Genomic DNA, 25,644 nt, shown 5'->3' with positions numbered 1-25,644 from the left:
TTAACAAATGCCCATTTCTAATGTTTAATCCAGTATTGGACCAGAGTTTTAAGTAGGCCACACACGGGCACCGTTCAGGGGGGAAATGCCTGACTCCCATGAGGGCCTACTGTATGAAATGTCTCTGGTAGTTACCAGACAAGTCAAGTTTATTGCCATCTGATTGTACAAGTACAACCTGATGAAACAGTGTTCTCCAGTTCTCAGTGAAAAACACGGAGACACACAACCAGACATAACACATAGACAGACATACAATACATATTCAGGACAAGTATTCATATTTATAAATAATAACCATTGTTTCATGAATATGGGAGTCTCGGGTGGTCAGTGTGAGAAGTTCCTTTGGTCATTCAGCATTCTCACTGCCCGTGGGAAGAAGCTGTTCCTCAGGCTGGTGTCTCTTCCCCAGCTGAAAGATGCTGTGTGCTGGGTGGAAGGGGCCCTCAATGGTTTTGCATGCCCTCTTCAGACAACGTCAATGGTGTGGGGAGAAACTCCAGTGATCTTCTCTGCCACACTTATGGTCCTGTGGATTGACCTCCGATCGATTTCTCTGCAGCATCCGTACCCACACTGGGCATTCTTGATAGAGCTCCTGTAGAAGGTTGACAGACTCGCCCACTCGGGCTTCTCAGGAAGTGCAGTCCCTTTTTTTTTCCCCAAAAAGAAGTTAAACCTCTTTCTGGGGAAAAAATTTCCCCGATCAGCATATTCCCAGGATGAAAATAGTCCATGAGTGTGTCACTTCCTCTCAGCTATTTATCTACCAAGGCATTGAAGGGAGCATTGCTATCGCATTCCATCCCATTGCTCGCATCCTCTGTCACCACGCTTGTTTTGTTTTCCATGTTGGCTAGATAATTGTATGACCAGTCTTCAGTGTGGTAACTTCAATGGCAATTAGAACCATCGAACATTACAGCACAGGAAAAGGTCCTTCTAGCCAAACTATTTTTCTACCGACTCCCACTGACCTGCACCCAGTTCATTGCCGTCCATACCCCCCATCCATGTGCCTGTCCAAGTTGTGCCCTCTTTCCTTTGTATTCAAATCCTTTATTTTCTTCCACTGTTCTCCCTCGCTTCCTGTACATTTGTTGACCATTTACTTGGGTACAAAATGCCATTAAGTATCATAACACCATCCTTCAGTTGTGGGCACATCCTGTGGTAGATATTGGCTTTCTCTCTTCTCTATTCAGTACCCTCTTTTTGAAAGGATTTGTCAGTCACTGCTCATCTGCAGACATGCTTGCTCCATCTGTCAAACATGATTTCTCATTAAAAAGTTGTAATTTTGGTTCTTTGGTATTAGACCATAAGACATAGGAGCAGAAATAGGCCATTCAGCTCATTGAGTCTGTCCTTCCATTCAATCATGAGCTGGTCCATTTCCCCACTCAGCCCCACTGCCCGACCTTCTCCCCATAACCTTTGATGCTCTGGCTAACCTATCAATCTCTGCCTTAAATACACCCAATGAGTTGGGCTCCATAGCTGCCTGTGGCAACAAATTCTGCAGATTCACTACCCTCTGGCTAAAAAAAATTTCTTTGCATCATTGATCTATAGATGCCCTTCAATTGTTCTTGACTCACCCGGCATGGGAAATAAACTTTCTACATTTACTCTGTCCGTGCTTTTCAACATTTGAAATGTTTCAATAGGATCCTCCCTCATTCTCCTAAATTCCAAAGAGTACAGGCCAAGAGCTGTCAAACGCTCCTCACATGATAACCCTGTCATTCCTGGAATTATCTTGTGAACCTCCTGTGAACCCTCTCCAACATCAGCACATCCTTTCTCAAACAAGGAACCCAAAACCGCCCACAATTCTCCAGGTGAGGAGATGTCAGTTAAGCATTTTTATCTTTTCTATACAAAAGACACTGTTTGATCTGCTGAGTTTCTCCAGCATTGTGCTTTTACTTTTACAAGGTCTCACCAGGGCCTTATGAAGCCTCAACATCACATCCCTGTTCTTTTATTCTATTCCACTTGAAATGAATGCCAGCATCGCGTTTGCCTCCTTCATCATTGACTCAACCTGCACGTTTACCTCCTGGGTATCCTGCTCGATGACTCCTAGGTCCCTTTGCATCAATTTTTTCCCATATAATTTTAATTAATTAGAATACTCAGACTTTGCTTTTTATCAGAGCTAATATTACATTTGATGTAGTGAACTTTGTAACATATTTGGGCTTGAGATGGGCTGAAGGGCCATATAGTATTGGGAAGCGAGAGGGTGCTGAAGGTTCCCTAATTGTGTCGGAGGTTCGGATCTTGAGTTCAGGCTGCTGATGGTTTGGACTGGACTCTGTGTGGCTGCGGGAGTGCTGGAGGCGAATCCACAGACACTCGTTGACTCGGGGTGGGTGGGGGGGTCAGTCCTCCATTTTGCTTCTCTCTCTCTCTCTCTCTCTCTCTCTGACTATAAGAGGCAATTTCTGCCAGTGGCAAATTTGTCTGCCTTCCAGCAGATGAAAGCAAATTTCTGTGTAATAATTGCACTGTTTTTTTATTACAGGACAATAAAGGAATCTTGAATCTTGTGGAAGGTGTTTATGCATGGAATTCTGTGTTCAAAATATTTACCATAAAGAGGGTGTGCATTGGCCTGGACTTCCAGAAGGGAGCTGTGCTCTTGTTGGAATGTGTAGCCCAGTATCATGTTTCAGAAAGAAAGCAGCGTGATGTTTGTTTTTCTCCTGCCACCATGTGAAAGCTGGTCTCCTTTGCTGCTATTTTCTTAGTTGGATGACCCTTTGGAAGTTCATGGCCTTCCTCTGACCCTACTTTCTTTGAGTGTACAGTCGATTAATATGGAGGAACAGACTGCATAGTTGTCTACCTGGTTTTATACGTATAATGGTGCATTGACAAAGCTGGCTTTGTTGTAAAGCCTCGTTAATTACAATGGCAAATTCAGCTTTTATTTTCAACGTCTTTATGGTTGTTTTAACCATAATGTGCAACTACAATAAAGGTTTTGGTGGATAAACTCAACCCCAGCTATAAACAGAATAAAAAATTATATAAGTTTTTAACCAGCTATGGTCATATTCTTTTCTGCTGTGATGTTCTAACATGTCTGGCCTGCTAAATTCTGCTTCCTTAATTCTGACTAGAGTGGAGGTTTAGTAGATAATCCATCTTCTATGCTGGCTCTATCGTTGATCAGTATTCAGATCTTTCTCCCAGCTGCATTGCATGTCTAATATAAGTGGCTTTACACAGGAACTGTATCTGTTTTAAATTGGCTCCTCTGCACCTGTAAATATTTGCTTTGAACATTTTGATGAAAGTTCATCTATGTTGAAATAGAGTGCGTTTTGAAGATTTGGTCTATTTTGGGGGGGCGTACAGTTTACAAACAAAACACCCCACCTTGTGTGCGCAGCTTTTTATCTTTTGACATTTCATTGTTGGTTTTCAAGAAAACTATTTCAATTGCACGTGTCCCAGCTCTGGCAAAATGTGTGCGCAGCTTTTTATCTTTTGACATTTCATTGTTGGTTTTCAAGAAAACTATTTCAATTGCACGTGTCCCAGCTCTGGCAAAATGATCCAGAGCCTGCCCCTCCTTCAGGATTGTTGAACACATTAACTCTTTGGATTCCAGCCATTTTTATCCTTTCATAAATATATACTCTGGACTGGGTTCATGCGTAAACTACAGTATAAACTCCCGTACAAAGCAGCTGGTGGTTGGGTTTAAAACCAGTCCCGAAAACAGCGGCATGGTCCATTTGTGCTTGTTGGTCGTCCCCAAAAACAAGGACACGGAGTCCCAAGGGTTAAGTCGCCTATAGACAGCAGGTTCTAGAAAGGGATGTTCCAACACTTAGTTGGAAGTGTGAGGATAATGACTTTGGTTCAGTTTCAGTTCAATAAGAATCACTCATGACCTTAGCAGAATGCTGCTCTCTCAGCCTGTGCCCGTGATGTTAAATTACTATGTGCCAACTTTCTTTATCCATTCAAGCTAAAATCAGTTGACAATTCACATCTGCTTTGAATTAACTGTTGCCACTTGAAGGATCTGCTTTTTATTGCGGTTGAATGCTGAAGCTTTTAAATTGAGGGAAATTTCTACATGCAAGTTTGGGGAGAATTTGCAACTAGTTTAAATGAGAATTTCTAGTATAACTGCTACTGGCTAAAAGTTTACATTTCTGCTTGCAAGATTTCCCGCATTCTTTACAAAATTCTTTACAGTTTTACAAAATTCAAAACAAGAAAGTCTGCAGACACTCCTCCTAGTAAACCTAAGGAATGCTGTGCTCGTGCTGAATGTAGACAGAAATGGTGGAGAAACTCAACAGATGACATAGTATCCATAGGAAGCAAAGATAAATAACCAATGTTTCAGGCCTGAGACCTTCGTCAAGGTATGAACAGAAAGCAGGCAGGTGCCTGAATTAAATGGTGGGGGGAGGAGTGGTGGGGGAGGGACTACAGGTCAACAGGCAATAGGTGGATATGAGTGGGAGGACAGAAAAGAAAAAAATGGAGGTGATGGGGGGGGGAGAGGTTAACTCTGAAAGGAGAGGGAAGAGTATGTGGAGCTGGAAGAAAGGAGACTGAGGAATGGGGGAGAGAGAGAGAGACAGGGGAAAGGCTGAATGGAAACTGGGTGTCTATGTAATGCCATTTGGTTGGAGAGTGTCCAGATAGAATATTAGGTGTTCCTCCAATTTGTAGGTGGTCTTAGTCTGGCAGTGGACAGAAATGTCAGTGTGAGATGGGGTGCGGAACTGAAATAGCTGGCCATTGGGAAAATCCCCACAATTGGACAGAGCGAAGGTGCTCAGCAAAACGATCTCCAAATCTGTGTCCAGTCTCTCTGATGTAGAGGAGACTACGACGGGAGCACCAGATGCAGTAGATGACCCCCCCCCCCCCCCCAACCGCTGCTGATTCACAAGAGAAGTGTTGCTTCACTTGTGGCCCCAAATGGTGGTAAGGGAGGAGGTGTTGGAGCAAGTGGAGTAACTGCTGCGGTTACGGGGTAGATACCAAGGGGTGATTAGTGGGAAGGGATGAGTGGACGAGGGAGTTGCAGAGGGAGCAGGCCCTGCAGAAGGCGATGAGGGGAAGATGTATCTGGTGGTGGGATCAGGTAGTGGAAATGGTGGAGGATGCAGAAGCTGGTGGGTTGGTAGGTGGGGACAAGGGGAATCCTATCCTTGTTGCGTCTTTGGGCAGAGGAAGTCAGGGGAGATGTACAGGAAATGGAGGAGATGCAGGTAAGAGATGAATTGACGGCAGTAGAGGGGAAGTCACTTTTTTTTAAAAAGGAGGAGGAGGAGATCTCTGATGACCTGGAATAGAAGACCTCATCCTGGGAGCAGATGCAACAGTGATGGAGGAATTGAGAGAAAAGAATAGAATCATTACAAGGGACAGAGTGTAGTCGAGGTAACTGTGGGAGTATGTGGGTTGTGTAGAAAATATCTTGAGAGTGTTTGTCTCCCGAGATAGAGACAGGGATTGAGAAAGGGAAGAGTGCTGCCACAGATGAACCGTCAGGTCAGGTGAAAGTTAGCAGCAAAGTGGATAAAATCGATGAATTCATCATGGGTGCAGGTGGCAATACCAGAGGAAGAGTTGAGGGACCTTGTCTGTGTAGCATGGATGGCTTCACGTAACATCAAGGCAGGCATAGCTGGTTCATGCACAGATAGCCATGGCTACCTCCCCCTTTGACTTGGAGAAAGTGGGATGAGTCATAAGAGAGGCTATTGAGGGTGAGAACAAGTTCTTCCAGGTGAAATAGGTTGGTGGTGGAGGGCGACTGGTTGGATCTGTTGTTGAGAAAGAAATGAATGACTTTGAGACCTTCGGTATGGGGGATGGAAGTATGTAGAGATTGGACAGGAGCCTTCTGCTGTGCTTCCTCCCCAATCTTCTTGGAAGTGCTAACCGTTGATGGAATTGGTTTCTAGTGGCAAGCAACCATTGAATCACTCAGATGTGCCTGTTGATCATGTGAGAGCTTTGATGTTGACGATTCAGGAGATTAGTTGACTGTGGGGGGGGGGGGTGGGGGTTGTGGGTGAGGTCATCGTCATAACTGCCCTCGCTCACTCAAATCAAGTGATCAAAAAAACAGGGGTAAAGAGCTTTCTTTGCCCGGAGAATGATAAGGATGCAAAGCAGCCACCAGAAGCATGATTGAGGCATGCGGTCTGCCATGCCCTTGCATCTGGCTTCATGATCCACCGAAAAACATGAGTGGAATATTTAGGCTGACACTGGTGCAGCTGGCTGCTGGAGACGTACTCCCTTGGGTGAGACATGAAACTCGCAGCCTGTCTGCTTTCTTTCGCCGGGAAGGAAAACTGGCTACTTTATAGTCTGAGGTGAAACACAGAAGTCTGCAGTCACCGTGATTGTACTAAAAACAGAAATACTGGAGGAACTCAGCAGGTCTTGCAGTGTCCATAGGATGTAAAGATAGATAACAGACGTTTTGGGAAGTACAAAGCAGGCAAGCGCTTGAAATAAAAGTCTGGGGAGAAGGAAGGCATGAACATTGACCTCCAGTTTCTGTTAGCCCCACCTCCCATTTAGCTCTATTTCTCTTTTCCTACCCCCCCCTCTCTCTCTCTCTCTCTCTCTCTCTCCCTCCCCTTCTCCTTCTGTCTCCTTTCCTCCAGCTCTCCATTAAGGCCAGCCCCTCCCACAATTAATTTTTAGTTTCCTCTTCAGTCTCTCCTATCCATGGACCATTATCAGTTTTTGTCTGTGGGTCTGTGCTCCTTCCCCTGCTCTTTTTCCTTCTCCCTCCAGCCTTTTAATTCAAGCACCTGCCTGCTTTTTACTGGTATCTTTAAGGGCTCAGGCCTAAAACGTCGATGACATATCTTTACCTCCTAGGGACATTGTGAGAACTGTTGAGTTCTTCCAGCGTTCCTGTGTTTTTTCTACTTTATAGTCTGAATACTCTTCTGTGCTAGGTAATGTGGCTCTGGCTGTACTTTTTAAAAAAAAATAATTTTTTGAACCATAGCTTCTACCCTCCTGCACCCATGAACCACTATGAACCATACTGACGAAAATACACACAAACATTTCCCTCTTGAATATACACAGTGTCATTTTCTCCCCTTTCCCCCCCTCCCTTCCCTCCCTCCTTCACACCCCCCCCCCCCCCCCTCACCCACTCAACATTCAACCTATATGATTCATTATCCTCTGGCTGTACTTGAGTGCAGACTGGACAGATGGGAAATTCAAAAAAAGTTGGACTGATGGAGACGAAGAGAGTTGGAGGCTTGTGTGGAACAACAATATTGCCATGAATCTTTTGTGTCAAATGGCTTGTTCTGTGCTGTATGTTCGATGTAATTCATTTGTTTACACTTTGTTTACATGTGCACCATCCAAAATTACTTTGTGGATTGAGTTCAAGAGGCTTTCCCCTCACTGACTGGTGATCGTACAGAAATCATAGTGCACCATTTTAAATCCGCCCTGGAAACCTGATTATTACTTTATTAAGATGGGGCACGTCCACTGTGAGACTAGAAACCGAGGCACTGATTTCTCCTTGGCTTCTGGGCAGTCAGTGGGGTAGGACTTAGGCTTGTATGAAAACAATTTGTAGAAAACGATTCCACTAGTTACCATCTTTGCCTTTATGCTAGCGTGTTTACAGGAAGTAGATCATGTAAACATTACAGTCTAATCTAATCTGGTGAAGCGGTGTAAAATGTCCCATTGAAGGTACAGTCGTAAATGTAAGTACAGGTATTTGGTTCTTTATAGGTGATTCCACAGATTGTTGGTCTTTGAGCAGTTGGCATTATCTGATGTCTGTTATTGCTCCAACTTTCTGGATAAAGATCCATGTTCATGGAACTTGCGTTTTTACAGATTAAGTATAACCTCAACCAACCAATTTTCCCCTGCAACCGCTGCAACCGTGTCTGCCTGTCCCGCATCGGACTTGTCAGCCACAATCGAGCCTGCAGCTGACGTGGACATTTACCCCCTCCATAAATCTTCGTCCGCAAAGCCAAGCCAAAGATAGATTTTAGGAAATACACTGTGCTATTAACTTTGTGAATGAATTAAGTCAATACATATTTTCCATTGAGCTGGAGAGTAAGTGCAGAATATTACTAAAAAAAATCATACAAGGTCTCAAGGCTCTTAAATGTTTAAATTTGGGCGTACAGCACAGTAACAGGCCCTTTCGACCTATGAGCCTGTGCCGACCAATTACAACCCTGGTATGTTTTGAAGGGTGGGAGTAAACCCACACAGACACAGAGAACATACAAACTCCTTACAGGACAGCATCGGATTCGAGCCCCAGTTGCTGGCGCTATGCTAACCGTGCCACCCCAAAGTGAACCCGCTTCTTCGTTAATAACAGACCAAACCAGTCCCCCTTCCAACACCACCCTCCTCAGCCTGGCGGAACTTGTTCTCACTCTCAATAACTTATCCATTCACACATCCTGCTTTCTCCAAGATGAGGGTGTAGTGATGCCAGTCTTTTCATTAGCTACGTGGAGCGAACCGTGCTGCAAACCTGCACAGGCAAGGGTCCTCGACTCTTCTTTCATTAACATTGACAACTATATTGGTGCTGCCTCCTGCACCATTGGATGACTTTGTCTACTTTATCCACTTTGCTACCATCTTCTTTCCCTAACACCTCAGCTTCTACCCTCCAACCTGTATCCACTCTTCCCCCCACCCCACCACCATTTTACTTAGATGTCTGTCTGACTTTCGATATTCCTGACAAAGGTTGCAGGCCAGAAATATTGCCTGCCTTTTTAATTCCTGTGATTTTCTTGTTTGCTGACAAAAACTTATCCTTTCATTGTTTCACCAATATGTGAACAATGTTGAAAACCATATTTCAGATTGTATTCAAATAATTTCCACTTACATTCTCCTCTAACAATCCACGTTTTAGACAACTTTATATACTTGTGTAATAGTTGATCCTGTGTAAAAGTTGACTCTTTCTCCCCCCCCCCCCTTTATTTGGCCCAAAATTTGCATATTTTTCATATATCCCATGTTAAAGTCAACCCCTCCGTATTTTTGGCCACAGCCAAGCTCCTGATGCCTCGACGGTGGATCCGGAGGACCTGACGCCCTGACAGCAGATTCCTATCCCGGGACACTGAATGGCTGATTTAGTGGGATGCAAGTGTGAAAGGGGCTTGTGTGACTAGTGTTCAAATGATGCTTTAATCTTATTTTCACAAGTTTTGATCTTGGAAAATACTATGGGATTAGCAGTGGATTTTTAATTTTTTTTTCAAAGTGCATTTATTGAGCATAAAAAACAGATGTACATTGAGTTCCTTTTTTTTAAACAGAAAAACCAACCCAAGTATACACACATGTTCACATATAGCCTCAGATACATGCCCCACCCCCTGACCCTGATTGTACTGGTACATTTGTTTCACAGTTAGTCTTTTACTCCAAAAGCACTCGTAATTGAGAAAGAAAACACATAAAGTGTGGCCATTATTGGACAAATTTTCCAGTGGACCCTCTTAATGTGTATTTGATTTTTCTCCAGTTTAGTAAAGAAACTGATATCCTTAAGCAATGGATTTTTAAGATCGTTAATGCTTACTGAATTGCAGAGATAGTTAGTTTCTCTTCACGTTTTCTTCTCTGGGCTATTAGCCTAGGTCTGTAAAATTTTCTGCTATTTTCTTCCCTCTGTGGCTCCAGGTGAGTAAATCTTTCTTTAGACATACAGCACGGTAATGGACATTTTTGGCCCATGAGTCTGTGCCGAGCAATTTACGCCCAATTAACGTACACCCTGGTACGTTTTGAACGGTGGGAGGAAACCGTAGCCCCCAGAGAAACCCACGCGGACACGGGGAAAACTCCTTACAGACTGCGTGAGATTTGAACCCTGGTCCTGATCACTGGCACTGTAAAGGCGTTGCGCTAACCGTTAAGCCAGCCGTGCTGCCCTTGTTGCTTTCCTGCCTTTGCCATGGGGGGATCAGTAGATTCCCTGTTGTTGCTCTGTTTACGCTGTAAGAAATGGCAGGGCGCCAGAACTGATGAATTATGAATTGCAAATGCATCAGAGTTAGCTTGTCATTTAATTGTCGCTCTTGTGCATATTGTGGAGCGAGGAATACATTACTGCAGCAACATTAATGTTCCTTGTAGTCCTGCTACATTTACAGTAGAAGATGCAATTTGTTTTTGTTAAACCGTTCAGATGGCCCAGGACCATTATTCTGTGCAGAAATGCTCGCCTCTTCTTGTAATATTCACCCTGCACAGTTTTGGCCATTTTGAACGATAATCTATATTATTTATAAATTAGCAAAATGTCCCAAGGTGCTTCAGAAATACATAACAAATAGAATTTGACACTGGCCTACTGTTGGACAGGTGACCAAAGGCCATCAAAGTAATTGCAAGAAGGAGAGGGAGGTAGAGAAGTAGGTGGGTCAATGAAGGGAGTTCCAAAGCTCTGTGCCAACAACAGAGCAATTAAATTTGAAGGCTTTCAAAAATTAAAGGCACTGTCTCGGAAAATGACGTGGCTGCGAGAGATTGGAGAGATGGGTGGATTAGAAACACGAAGGAGAATTTTAAATTGCCCATGTTGCTTATTCAGGTCAAAAAGCAGGCAGATGTGTGCTGCAGGAAATGGGCTGTTTTAACTCCCTCCCCGGGTCTTTCCCTATCTCAGTCTCCCTCTAGCTCCTTTCCCTTCCCTCGAGCAGAGAATTCTCCTCTCCCCCCATCACTTCTCAGTTTGTCCTCCTCTAACCTCCCATCACCTATGACCTCCTACTATGTTCCTCCTTCCCTTCTCCCCACTTCTTCCCACAGGCACCTGTCTGTTTTTGCTTACAGCTGACGACAGACCCAGGCCTGAAACATTTACTTCCTATGGATGCTGCGTGCGTAGCACATTGGTCTATTGCACTTGACCCCACCATCTGTAGATGTTCTTGTTGGACCATTTCTATTGCATCTCGGGTCAAACCATGCTGCATCACATTTGACCAGTCGCTAATGAACAGATTAAGGGAAATATAAGACTAAATGGACATGGTATTAACAAGATTTTGCTCAAAAAAGTTGTCTAGCGCTGTTTTAGTCCAGCATTAAATATTGTTTCCTTTTAAGATAACTTGATTTCCTTTCCAATTTTGTACATTTCCTTTTCCCTCTTGTGGCCTGCATCTTAGAACAGTACGATGTTGTGCTGACCTATGTAAACCTACTCCACATCAATCTAACCTTTCCCTCCCTTACAACCCATAACCCTCCATTTTTCTTGCTTTCCTGTAACTATTTTAAATGTCTCTCTTGTACCAACCTTTGTGGCTACCCCTGGCAATGTATTCCAAGCATTTTCTCTGTGGGGGAAAATAAAAGTCCCCGTGAGAGAGTGAAGTATTGGATCTCCTATTACAGAACGAGGCAGGACAGGTAGGGGAGGATTTTGGGTCTAGTGATCATAATACCAATAGTTTCAAATTAATTGTGGAGAAGATAGGTCTGAGCCTTAGGTTGAGATTCTGAATTGGAGAAAGATCAATTTTGAAGAAATGCGAAAAGATAAAGAATGTGTAGTTTGGGATGTGTTGTTTATGGACAAGGAGGTGTGAGGTAAGTGGAAGACACCTGCAAAGGTGAAATTTGGAGAGTGCAGAGTTTGCTTGTTCCTGTTAGGATGAAAGGCAATGTTAGCAGGCAGAGGTTTTCAAGGGATATTGTAGCAGAAATGGCAACATGGAGGAAATGAGGTACTTGAGACCTATTTTTTAAAAAAAAAAGAAAAGCCTCAAAAGAAATCAGGAAGGCTAAAAAATGACATGAGGTTGCTTTGGCCGATAATGGGAAAGAAAATTCTACAGGTTTCTACAGGTATGCTAAGAGCAAAAGGATAGTAAGGGACAAAATTAGTCTCCTTAAAGATCAAAGTGGTCGACTTTCTGTGAAGCCAAAGGAGATGGGAGAGATCTTAAATGTTTTCTTTTCATCGGTATTCATCAATAAATGGGCACAACATTGTGGGAAGTAAGGAAGGTGAACAGTGAGGTCATGGAACCTAAAGAGGAGGAGATGCTTGCTATCTTAAAGCAAATAAGGGTGAGTAAATCCTGACAAGATATTCCCTTGGACCTTGAGGGAGGCTAGTGTAGAAATTACAGGGGCCTTGACAGAAATATTTTAAACGTCCTTAGCCACAGGTGTGGTGCCGGAGAATTGGAGGTTAGCTCACATTCTGTTGTTTTAAAAAAGGCGTCGAAAGTAGCCCCGGAAATTGTAGTAAATAAATTATTGGGAAGTGTTCTAAGAGATTGGATATACAATTCTTTGGATAGCCAGCGTCTGATAGTTGTTGACTGGTAGTCAACATAATTTTGTGCTTGGTTGGTCTTGTTTAACCAATCTTGAGTTTTTTGAGGAGGTTACCAGGAATGTTGACGAAGGAAAAGTTGTGGATGTTGTCTACATGGATTTTATTTAGTAAGGCCTTTGACGAGGTCCCATGTGGGAGTTTAACAATGAAGGTTCAGATGCTTGGTATTCATGGTGAAGTAGTGCACTGGATTCAGCAATGGCTGGATGGGAGATGCTAAAGAGTAAAGGTGAATGATTGCTTCTCAGATTGGAGGCCTGTGGCTAGTGGTATGCCTCAGGGATGGGTGCTGAGGCCACTGTTGTTTGTCATCTATATCAATTGATCTGGATGATAATGTAAATTGAATCAGCAAGTTTGTAGATGATTCTAAGGTTGGAGGCGTTGTAGATAGCCAAGAAGGTTTTCAAAGCTTGCAGATGGATCTGGACCCGCTGGAAAAAATGGACTGAAAAATGGGCAAAGGAATTTGATGCAGACAAGTGTGAGGTGTTGCATTTTGGAAGGACAAACCAAGAAAGGACATACATGGTAAATGTTAGGGCACTGAGGAGTGCAGTTGAACCGAAGGACCTGGGAATACAGATACATAATTCTCTGAAAGTGATAGGGTTGTAAAGAGAGCGTTTGGGATATTGGCCTTCATAAATCAAAGTATTGAGTACGGGAGTATTCAAATCAAAGTATTGAGTCAGGTTATAAAAGACATTGGTGAGGCCAGATTTGGAGTATTCTGTTCAGTTTTGGTCACTGTGCTACAGGACACGGACCCCAAGATTCCTCCCCACTGCTAAGAGTCCTACTATTTGTTTAGCATCTAGTCTTGCCATTTTGTGTTGGTCTATCTGAATAACAGATGTCCGTTCCGATCCCTAACTGCCGGCTTGAACACTGAATCAATATCCAGGTGAACTGACATAGAGTAGGGTGCCATTTTTAAATTTGTTTTCAGACTGATGGTACTATATTTTGCCAACATGACCTCCCAACTTTTTTACTCAGTAATAAAACACAAGAGTCTGTAGACCCCATGATTGAAGAAAAAACACAGTGCTGGAGAAACTCAGCAGGCCATACAGTGTCCTTTAAAGTGCTGACTTTCTCCAGCATTGTGTGTTTTCCTTCCATACAGGATTCTATAGATACCAAGATGCCGATGGCCTTTTTGACTACCCTATCTATATGTGCCTGTCCCGCATTGGACTTGTCAGCCACAAACGAGCCTGCAGCTGACGTGGACATTTACCCCCTCCATAAATCTTTGTCTGCGAAGCCAAGCCAAAGAAAAGATCTATATGTGTACTGTTCAAGGGTCTATGTGCCTGTACTCCGAGATTCTGTGTGGAGCTCTGCCCTTTTCTCAGTTCAGGCCTAAGGAGTAACTTCAGACCCAATGTACTTCAAACCATACACCTTTTATTTGCAAGCTTGGGTTGATCAGTGAGACAGAAGCTTAGATATCCACCACCAAGTGAGCCCCAAGGTCCAAGGCTGCTTCCTATACATTTGTGAATATGCACACTTGTATCTGCCAGACATCCTTGGTTAGGCATTTCCTTTATCAGTCTTGAGCCCTCAGCATTGATCAGCTCAGCAGGTAATCAGCGCCCTCCCTTTAGTTCCTCTGCCGCCATTTACATATAACTTGCAAACCATTAGGCACATAGTAATGTTTATTAAGCCGTTGACAGGTAATTTAATCCTGTGAACAAGTTTACGCATGTGAGAAATTGCAAATTTCTCTCTTTTACACAATTCTGCATTCTCTGCTTCTACATTACTCCCCAGATCCATATCATTCACTGTCTGGATTATTCCCATGTTAGACCTACCTCACTGTGGTCTCACCAACATCCTGTACATTTGTAACCTCATGACCCTGTTCCTGTATTTAATAAACTGAGCACCGAAGGCATACGTCTTCTTCACCACCGCTTTTCCACAACATTCTCCAATTGCCTACCATTCATGGGTATAGCGTACCAAAGTGCAGCATCTTTCAGTTCACTGGGAGTTTCATAGTTTCATTTCCCAGTTCATCTCAAATCTGTTCTGATCTCAGATATCCTTCGATGTCCTCTAATGTTTCCATCAAAAAAACTGTGTCCTCCAACTTCTGATTGGAATCAGCCGACACAGTACAGGTCCAAGTTCAGACCAGAGATCTTCCATCTGCATACTCCAACACTACGCCATGCAATGCTTGCAAACTAATTTGTTCATTGTTCATCCTTAATTGTCATTGATGTGCTTGGATTTCCGCATCCACCAAAATATTGTTCATGACATTTACTGGAGGTGGGAGGTCAATTCCTGAATTCAAGAGCCTTCTGAGTGTTTTCAACCAGCATCGACTAAAAATTTTGAGCATGCTTTCCTGTGTCGTAATCGAGGAAAGGAACCCAGCTGGGTTCTTCCCTAGTGCCTGATTGCTTGAAATCTTTCCCCATTCTGAGGGGCACTCAGAGCCTGATGGGATTGTACTCGCTGGATGGGGCTGTACTCACTGCAATTTAGAAGAATGAGAGGGGCCTTATAGAAACATATAAAATTATGTCGTTTATTGTCATCTGGTTGTACAAGTACAATCTGACGAAATAGCGTTCTCCGGTCCTCGGTACAAAACTCGCAGATACAAAAACCAGACATAGCACACATACAGATAAATAGTAAATAGGCAGGACAAGTATTCACCGATGCAAATAAATAAATATTGTTTTATGGATATGACAGTCTTGGAGGGTCAGTGTGAGCAGTTCCTTTGGTCGTTCAGTATCCTCGCTGCCCGTGGGAAGAAGCTGTTCCTCAGCCTGGAGGGGCTGGCTCTGATCCTCCTGTATCTCTTCCCTGACCGGAGCAGCTGAAAGCAATATGAAAGGCATGGATAAGATAGAGGTAGGTAAGTTGTTCCCATTGGTGGGGAGACTAGAACTAGGGGGCATAGCCTCAAGATTTAGAACAGATGAGGAGGAACTGCTTTTCCCAGAGACTGGTGAACCTGTGTTCTCTGCCCATTGAAGCAGTGGAGGCTACCACAGTAAGTATATTTAAGACAAGGCTGGATAGATTTTTACCTAGTAGAATTAAGGGATAAAGGGAAAAGGCAGGTAGGTGGAGATGAATCGTCATCAGATCAGCCATGATTACATTGAACGGCGGAGCAGGCTTGATGGGCCGGATGGCCAACTCCTGATCCTATTTCTTATGTGGTGATTATATTTTTAAAGGTCATTAAATCTGAATTGTAGCAAGCAGGTTATCTTTTTTTGATGCTGACATTTATATCCAATAGAATGGACACATCTACTGTTCACTGTATGGAAGATTGGTTCCTTCACTGGGGATGTTGAATGTGATAAGTTTTTTCTTATTATATACAAAGGCAGAATCGTACCACTGGAGTGATGTTTAGGATCTATGTACGACTATCAAGTAACATGCAGTTGTTACAAGTATGTTATAAATATGCCAGTGAGACAGTACAGCTGGCTTCCATCGAATAATCTTTAAACTCTTTGCAAATGAACTCAAAGTAGTGAGGCAAGGTGTTTTTTTCAAAATCTGTTATAGGACAGTACAGCACAGGATCTGGCCCTTTGGACTGCGTGTTTGTGGTGAACAGGATGCTGAGTTAACAAAATCTCTGGTGCTTGCACTCTATACATATCCCTCTATTCCCTGTATGTTCACGTCTGCCTAGAAACATCTGGGTGTGCTGTTCCCACACACCACCTTAAGCAATCCCTTATTAATCACAGAACACTTAGGGCATAGGGGTATGCGAGTGGAAAGTAAAAGGTTGGGAACCACTGCTCTAAACCAAGCATTGTACTGGCAATCTCATCTGTGCCCTTTCCAAAGCCTCTGTGATCTTCCAGTAGTGGGCTACCAGAATTGCAAACAAACCTTCGTGTATATCTATATGTTTTCTACCATTTTGGATATATCAATGTAGACCCATTCTTTTTCTCTTTTCCACCCCTTCCAAATCTTTCTTTTACCTCTCTTGTAAACCTTGCTGTCCTTGGTTTTTATTCTTTGACCATTATTTGACTCTCTGACTAAGGTAAATCAGCCCAGTTCTCCTGTGAATTGTCTACTACACATGATTTACAATTGAGTAATGGGGTGCACTGATCACAGCCTCTGAGGCCTAGTCGACCCCAATGTAATATTTGAGCCTGTGTGTCCTCCTCTCCATTGCAGTCTGGTCCATTATGATGTCACCAACCTTTGTCAACTAACTGGCCTGGGTACATTTGTTGTTGGCCAAAATATATTCAACAGACCACCTACATTAAGCCTGGTACTATTCGCTTTGTTCCGGTTCAGGTACCGCGGCATCAGTTAAAACTCTGGGCCCTTTTCCTCATATTGAGATTCCCTCCATGTCCCTGAAAACTCCTCCATCTCAAAGGTGGTGTTCTAAGCCATTTTGTTGACACATTTTAGAACTTCCTCATCTAAATATCCCTATATTTCCCTCTTTTATATCCTCAAAGTTTGCATTGATTTTTGATGGGCTAACAGTTTATTGTCATATACATGAGTACAGTGTACAGATCCACTGGAATTCTTGCTGCATATATACCAACAACAGTAGTACAAATTAAGAGGCCATAATGGCATCAATCTCACTCTTTCCATCAATTGGGATCTATTTTTAACTTGAATTTAAATTTAGACATACTGCATGGTAGCAGGCCTTTGAGTCTGATTCACTCAATTACACCCAATGGACCTACAACCCCCATACATTTTGATGGGTGGGAGGAAACCGGACCCCCGGGGAAAACCCACGCAAACACGGGGAGAACATACAATCTCCTTGCAGACAGTGCGGGATTTGAATCCCGGTCCTGATCGCTGGCGCTGTAACAGTGTTGTGCTAACTGTGTGCCCCCTTTTTCAGTCAACGGTCCTTAAAATCGCAAATCTTCATAAAAGCTGTATTTATGGTGGTTATTTAGTTTGACACTTTGTAATGCCTTGTTATTATTCATTTATTGTGTATGAGTGCCTCTGACCATTGATTGTTAATCCATTGCAAAAGGGAAAACATTGGAAATATTCAGCGAGTCTGGGCGCGTCAGTGAGAAGAGAAACAGGGTTAACACCTCAAATTTGGAACAGAAACAAAAGGCTTGTTAAGCGGCAAGGAAGGAAGGGGGGGGGGGGTAGATATCTATATCAGGTTAAAACCAGGGTGGCCGTGGGGATAACTGTAAAGGAGGTAAACTGGTCAATGAACTAATAGGAGAACATTGAGAAAAGAACACGGGTGCGTGGTTGCAAAATGTAGAGCTGGTGGGTCAGGCTGCGTGTGATCTCCACTCCCAGAGGAGAGGGGTAAAAAAAGGGAGGGTGGGAACGATAAACAACCGAGTCATTGGTGCAGATGGATGGCTGATATTGTTGGAAATGAGCTTAGCTGAAGTTGTAGAATTCAGTGCCAAGTCCAGAAGGCTGCAACATGCCTTGATAATGAGGTGCTGTTCCTCCGAATTGCATCAGGCCTCATCATAACAGGTCAGAGTGGGATAAAAGTTCAAAGTGGCAGGAACAGGAAGCTCAAGCTTGCCCATATAGACTAAGTTACATGCGATTTAAAAACACAGGAATGCTGGAGGAACTCAGCAGGTCTCGCAGCGTCCATAGGAGGGAAAGATATGTGGTAGGAGGTACCAGGCCCGAAGGGTTGGTTATATATCTTTACCTTCTATAGATGCCGCGAGACTGGCTGGGTCCTCCAGCATCTCTTGTGTTTTTACTACAATCACAGTGTCCACAGAGTTTTGCTTTTCACTCCTTGGTTTGGGCCAGGAAATTTCAGGTGGCAGTTAATAGATTTGCTTTAGATATGTATATTATGAGCTCTTGCATTAATGAGGTAATTTTGTGGTGATCATTTCTGATTCTAGTGTGCGTTATCTCGGAGTTGACTGAAATTTAGATTCTCAGGCTGCTCTGTTGGGATTTGAACACTTCTGCAGATGATTGATCGTGTTCCAGTCGCGTAGCCACAGTGCCCCTGTATCTGAATATTGTGGCAGGTAACCTGTTCTCAATGGTAAGTGGGAGTCGGGCAGCTAGCACAGGAGATGTTTCCATCATTTTCTTTAGTAAAGAAAAATAATGTGTTCATTCCAAATCCTTCATAGGTCTACTAAATATTGTCAGGGATCTGCCCACTTGGGAGAATGTGCACATCAGTGGGAATTGTATCTTTGGCTTGGCTTCGCGGACGAAGATTTATGGAGGGGGTAAATGTCCACGTCAGCTGCAGGCTCGTTTGTGGCTGACAAGTCCGATGCGGGACAGGCAGACGTGGTTGCAGCGGTTGCAGGGGAAAATTGGTTGGTTGGGGTTGGGTGTTGGGTTTTTCCTCCTTTGCCTTTTGTCAGTGAGGTGGGCTCTGCGGTCTTCTTCAAAGGAGGTTGCTGCCCGCCAAACTGTGAGGCGCCAAGATGCACGGTTTGAGGCGAGATCAGCCCACTGGCGGTGGTCAATGGGGCAGGCACCAAGAGATTTCTTTAGGCAGTCCTTGTACCTTTTCTTTGGTGCACCTCTGTCACGGTGGCCAGTGGAGAGCTCGCCCTATAACACGATCTTGGGAAGGCGATGGTCCTCCAGAATGGAGGGAATTGTATAATTCATCTTTAAATGGCTCAATCCTTGTGAGCTGCTTTCATATTGATTTTAAACAGATTCCAGGAATCTTGCATCAAGGATCCAGATTGTGGTAAACTGGCTGCTTTGTCCGTGCAATGATTTGTACTCTTGGGCTTTTGCTCAGTTTTTGATTTGGTGTGCTGCTGGGTTAAGGCGGCTGGATTTAATAAAAGCACACGGAAGTGTGTTGTTATGTTAACCTGCTGGAATCTGAAACATGACCTTTCTAATCAGCTGCCCAGAGGCACCAGTACTAACCCTCAGTTTAAAATGTTGGCAGTGTGACAACCTTGGCTCAGTTGTAGCACTCTCCCCTTAGGTCGGGGGGATACAAGAAACTGCAGATGCTGGACTCTGGAGCAAGAAACAAACAAGAAGCTTGGTGGATCCAGCCAGATATGGGTGGGGTGTGGTGGTGGGGTGCTAAGGAGAGGATAAGGGTTGAAACTCTATACCTCGTGTAGGCCCATACGTTTGTGCATTTTACTGCAAGAAATGGATTAGCAAGTTTGCAGATGACACCAAGATTTGAAGGTGTGGTGGACAGCGAAGGTTTTCAAAGCTTGCAGAGGGATCTGGATCAGCTGGATAAATGGGCTGAAAAGTAGTGTTGCATTTTGAATGGACAAACCAAGAAAGGACGTACACGGTAAATGGTCGGGCACTGAGGAGTGCGGTAGAACAGAGGAATCTGGGAATACAGATTAGATACATAATTCCATGAAAGTGGTGTCACAGGTGGATAAGGTTGTAAAGAGAGCTTTTGGCAATATTGGCCTTCATAAATCAAAATACTGAGTATAGGAGTTGGGATGTTCTGGTAAAGTTGTATAAGACATTGTTGAGGCCAGATTTGGAGTATTGTGTGCAGTTTTGGTCACCTACCTGCAGGAAAGATATCAATACGATAGAAAGATTGCAAAGAATTTATAGGATGTTGCCCGGAACATCCTAGTAAATGAGTTAAACAGGTTAGGACTTTATTCCCTGGAGCGTAGAAGAAAGAAGGGAGATGTGATAGAGATATTTAAAATTATGAGGGGACAGGCAGAGTAAATGTAGGTTGGCCTTTTCCACCGAGGGTAGGTGAGATACAAACCAGAGACAGGGGTTAAGGGTGAAAGAAGAAAAGTTTAGGGGGAACATCTTCACATAGAGAGTGGAACAAGCTGCCAGCTGTGAAGTGCTGAATGTGAGGTCAATTTTAATATTTAAGAAGAATTTGGACAGATACATGGATGAGAGAGATGCAGAGGAATGGGTGCAGGTCATTGGGTCTAGGCAGAAAAATGGATCGGAAGACTAGAAGGGCTGAAGGGACCTGTTTCTGTGCTATGATGTTCTATGGTTCTAATGTTGTACTGTCAGTAAAGTTTAGTCTATTCCTTTTTAGATGTTCTCCCTGTGTTCTAGGCAAGATTTATCATTAACCAACATCACTGGTTGTGCATCTCGTGTTCGTGGGACTTGGCAGTGTGCTAATTAGCAGCGTTACTTTCCTTCATTACATGAATGGTTACACTTCAAAAGTGTTACCCGCCACTTAAGTCCTTTGGGAGATTTCTGGTCATGAAAAACACAAGGAGAACCTCACAATAGACCCGTCACAGACTCCGTGACCAACTTATAATAGAATTGATCTTGACGTATCTACGATTGGTACCCAAGATTAATTATTCTATACTCAATCCCTATTCTTTGCTGAGTTCTCAGGCAAAGTCCTCGTATAGGCTTCAGAGCTCTCGAATTAAGTAACTACGCTAGAATTCTTGCTCAGGGTCCCTTTCACTATCTACTCAGTCCTCCCTACCAATAGCTCAGTGGTTAGATCACTGGTTTTGTTAACCAGGGGTCAATAATTTGTTCCTCGCTGGGGCCTCATTTCTGTGAGGGGTGCTGGACAAAGTGGTGACTCTCTGTCTTCCTTACAATAGACAAGGTTAAAGAAATTCATATCTCTTATATTCTAAATCCAGTATTACGTGATAATAATGGGACCTTTACCATCGAGAGCGCCTACAGAGAACGCTGCCATCGGGGAGCAGCAGCAATCCACCACACATTCTGTTCTCGCTGCTGCCATCAGGAAAGAGGTCCAGGTGCCACAAGACTCACACCACCAGGTTCAGGAATAGCTGCTACCCCCCCACCATCAGACTCCTCAATGACAAATTGAATCAGGGACTCATTTAAGGACTCTTGCTTGTGCACTTTATTTTTTTTCTCTCTGAATTGCACCGTCAGTTGTTTACATTTCTTTATTCGCCTACATGTATATGTTGTATTTTTTTTTTGCATTACCAGTAAGTGGTAATTCTGCCTGGCCCGCAGGAAAAAGGATCTCAGGGTTGTATGTGATGTCAAGTTCGTACTCTGACAATAAATTTGAAATATATTGCCAAAATTTAGTTCTTGTAGTCGGAATAAGATGAAGCAATTCCACCCGTCACCCTCAATAAACCAATATTCTGTCAGTAAATACTTGGCTCGCAACATGGATATGAGGTTCTTGAAGATTTCCTGGGAAGGAGATCCCTTTAGAGGGGTGAATGTGAGTGAATGCACTGTCTGGTATTTGTAATTACCAAATGTTCCTCCTTAATTAGTTGAAATATGCAGACTGCTGCAATGGAAGGGCTCAAAGGATGAAAAGTCAGCGAGAACTTAGCTTCATTCACTTCCAACTGCAGCCCCCCATAGTGTAGGTAAAGCACGAAATTGCAGACACTATGGTTGAAGTAAAAACACAACGCCGGAGAAACTCTGTAGGTCAAACAGTGTTCTTTATATGGAAAAGATAAAGATACAGAATCAGCTTTTTGGGCTTGAGCCCTTCACACCCAATATCTGTGACTGCTGTGAAAGCCTTCACTTGGAAATATCAGAGTTAGTTGTGCAGCTACACACCAAGTAATATGGGGGTGGGGTGTTGAATGTTGTTCACGTGATGCATTACTGATTGGTGACCTATTAGATGGTGTTCTAATTCAGGGTTGTCAGCTTGTTTTGAAGGACGTAAAGGGATCTCAGCGTGGGAGTTAAGGAAATAGCAGAGGATTGCTCACAACAGGCTAACAGAGTTTACATGTTGAGAGTAAGAAAAATGGAATGAAACAATGTGTGCAAGTGAATGAGAAAAGGTGGATTAAAGGGAAATTGGGAAATTTTGGTTTGGATCAGGGATGTGCGCTTATATAGATTCCACTGACTTTGGCATTTGCAAGTGGCAGACTGAGTGCTGAATCCTTTTGGAGCAGATTACTTTAGTGTATGATATTTTAATACCTAGTCCTAGGCTTGTATTACTTATAAAGATAACATTGAGCACTATTATGTTTTGGTTTTAATGGTTCGATAGAATGCCACTCTTTGAAATAAATGTTTTAAAATACTACACACATTCCTGCCGCATGGTATGTTCCTTGAATGGCTTTTTTAAAAATGTTAAAACCTATTAGCATTCAAGAAGTGCACTGCGTTTGAGAGCATCGATGAATATGAAGTGCAGTTTTTTAGACCAATTATTCCAGAGTTAGTGTTGAGCTTTTGCAGCAGGAGAGCTGTCATGGTGTAAGTAAGGTTTCTTCCCTCTTTCCACCCCCCCTCCAATCCCCCCCCCCCCACCAACCCAAGAACACCCATTTCATTCCATCCCCACTTTTCGCAAATCTGACATTTTGTGGAGTGGATTTTTAATTTAAGAGGCTTCGATCTAGAGCTTTTGTCGGGTGCTTATAATTGTGGTTTAACAGCTTTGAGAGAAAAAAAAATCACCTTGCAACAAATGACATGTCTGTGATTCATGTTAATTCTGTTAAAGCCCCCTCACACTTTCTCAATGTGCTGCCTTTGTGCATGTTGGTCAAATCAGCCAATTGGAACTTCCATTCATCTCTGTCTGTCACTGATCAATGGCGGAAGGCTAACTTTGAATGCACGATTTGAACAACATTCCATCCCTGGCCTCTAAATGTGGTTGTGCAGGGGGGGTGAAATTTTATTTTATTTTGTATTATTTCACCTATCCTAGTCAAAAGCTGAAATTGATTGTTTGCCCCTCTGCTGTCTAAGGCCTGCCTTGAAAATGGTTCTTTCTTTTATCCCTAAGCCCTAGTCACCCCCAACCCCCCCCCCCCAGCTAACCTGCCGAGTTTCTTCTCCCTTGTTCCTTGCAAAGCTTTCTTTGACCACTGTCTTTATTCTTCTCCTCCTGCGTCGACGCATTTAGAAACGATTTCCCTCCTGCTTCCACCCGTCTATTCTCCGAGATAAAAGCGGGCGTCAGTCCTCTGTGGCCCCTCGCTGAAATGCATGGTTTGTTTTTGCTTATCCCCGAGCCCCACCTCCCCGGCACATTACACTAAGGGTTAACTGTACACTTAACGTGCATTCAAGGCAAATGAGGCATGGCAGATACAATGTACGTAACACAACACAGAGTGAACAAATAAATGGGAATGCTAACTCACCCATGCCTTAACAGAAGATATACTGCTTGGTGTTTTTAAAAAAAAAAAATTCTGTAGCTCGTATGATAACACTTTAAATAAAGTGGCATCGAAATCCCTGCACGATGATCTCTGCTCATCACCACGGATTCTGTGTCGTTGAGTTTTTATACTAGCTGACCACTTGTGCAATTAAGCCCTGGGGCTGATGTATAATTTTTTTTTTAATAGATTTTTTAGTTCTTTACAGATTTTTTTGTCATTTGCTGTGATGATTTGCATGCAGGAATTTTACACCAGAATTCAACCAAATGAATGTTGACAGCCATGTTGGTGGATAGGGTTGGGGTATCTGCATCTTGCATTGATGAACAGACAGCCCTCCACAGCTGTGCAAATTACTCCCGGCTAGGAAAGGAAGTATCAAATGGTCATTCCAGTTAGTGATGTAGCAGAGTCTAAATATTAATAATCTGTTTTGTAGTGCAAGGTTTTGCTCACTTAAATTGTCTCAATCTACAGCCAGGTTCATTCCTTGAAGGAAATACTTTGGACATGACACATGCCTTCACTTCAGGGAAGGCACGGTTAGCTGAGCAGTTAGCGCCAGCGATCGGGACCGGGGTTCGAATTTTGCGCTGTCTGTAAGGAGTTTGTATGTTCTCCCCGTGTCTGCATGGATTTTCCCCGGGGGGGGGGCTCCGGTTTCCTCTGTCGCATCAGAAAACGGATAATGAAACCCTTCAGAACGTACAAGGGGTTTGTAGATCAATTGGGTGCAATTGGATGCCACAAGCTTATGGGCCAAAGGGGCCTATTTCCGTGCTGTATGTCTAAATTTAAAAAAAAAGAATCAATCCCCATAGTATTTTTCACTAAAGATATCTTTTCTTTTTCCCAGAGTGTAAGATTGTCTGCATTTAATATGGTGTCCTGACGTGTTCCCAGCAATGTATCATGGCTAAAACAATTGCTTGCTGAGATGGAATTTTCCCAGATGTTGACCTCTCTGCTGTTGGAAGAAGATTTGAGAATGTCTAAGTAAGTATTGTTAATTTTTAATTGACTTGTTTAACTAGGAGCTAGAGTTTTGAATTTCTCCTTATTTTGTCTTAATTATGTTGGAAAAATAATCAAGCATTTTATTACAAAGATTAGAGAGGTGACTCGCAGTTAATAGCAATTTTTAAACCGTTTTGCTTGATGCATCAGATTTTGAGTTTCAACTTTACTGGGTTTTGTTTTCCACGGTACATGAAAAAAATGTTGAACTGGAACCAGGAGTAATCCATGAAGTTGCTCTATTCTCCAGTAAGATCATAGTTCATCTTTTCCATTGGAATCACTTTTCAGTACCAGCCTTGATTTAGAGTGACCAAAAATCTTATCTAGAACACAGCAAAAAAAAGATCTTCAAAGTCTTTCTTTTGGGCAGAGACTCAGGATTCAATCTATTCTCATGTAACAAAATGCACCAAAAGGACTTTATTTTGTTTGCCCTAGAAAGGCATTTCATTCAGCACCATTATTAAAACCAGAAAGGAAGGCAAAGTAAAACATGAGAGTCTGCAGACACCGTTGTTGAAGTAAAAACCCGATGCTGGAGGAACTCAGTGGGTCAAACAGTGTCCTTTATACAGCAAAGATCAAGGTGCAGAGCCGATGTGTCTGGCTTGAGCCCTTCAAGGTATGAGCAAAAACCTCTTCTATGATTTTTGTTCATAGCTCAATGAAGGACTCGAGCAAAGTGTTGGTTCTGTAGCTTTGCTACATAAAGGACACTGTTTGACCTGCTGAGTTTCTCCAGTATTGTGTTTTTACTTAAGAGAATCCATAGGGTCCCTACAGAGACACTGAACGACTGGAACGGGCAGCACTGACATCCTCATCCAAATTCGGAATGTTCAACTTCTTCTAATGTTAGTTAAAAGTAGATGATGTTCAAAATGCTCAGCAGGTTGGTTGGATGGTGCCGGATCTCCAAGCTACTTTCGGATTTTATGTTAGATTTCCAGCAACTTCCGTTTCTCTTCTTCTTTGACCCATCCCTTGTTTTTAGTCCTTGGATTCATGTTTCAGACAACCCAGCCGTGGGAATCTTCTTCCCCGGTTCCATCCCCATCG

General features: G+C 43.1%; 1 protein-coding gene across 9 annotated transcripts in view; it reads left to right on the top strand.

Moving 5' to 3' along the window:
- Positions 1-25,644, top strand: part of LOC138765211 (ubiquitin carboxyl-terminal hydrolase 49-like) — a 92,325-nt gene that overhangs the window by 26,448 nt on the left and 40,233 nt on the right. For 5 of the 9 annotated variants that reach the window (XM_069942165.1, XM_069942156.1, XM_069942164.1 and 2 more), the window contains exons 1-2: positions 16,638-16,732; positions 24,422-24,561. The gene's annotated coding sequence lies outside the window, so the exon portion shown is untranslated. Of the gene's footprint in view, positions 1-16,618; positions 16,818-24,421; positions 24,562-25,644 lie in introns of those variants that run through there. The other 4 variants (XM_069942159.1, XM_069942160.1, XM_069942157.1 and 1 more) reach the window with 3 other exon arrangements.

Source organism: Narcine bancroftii, chromosome 5 (genome assembly GCF_036971445.1).
Source record: "Narcine bancroftii isolate sNarBan1 chromosome 5, sNarBan1.hap1, whole genome shotgun sequence".
NCBI lineage: Eukaryota > Metazoa > Chordata > Chondrichthyes > Torpediniformes > Narcinidae > Narcine > Narcine bancroftii.
The sequence above is the reverse complement of the archived record's forward strand: the minus strand, read 5'-3'. Positions and strand labels throughout refer to the sequence as shown.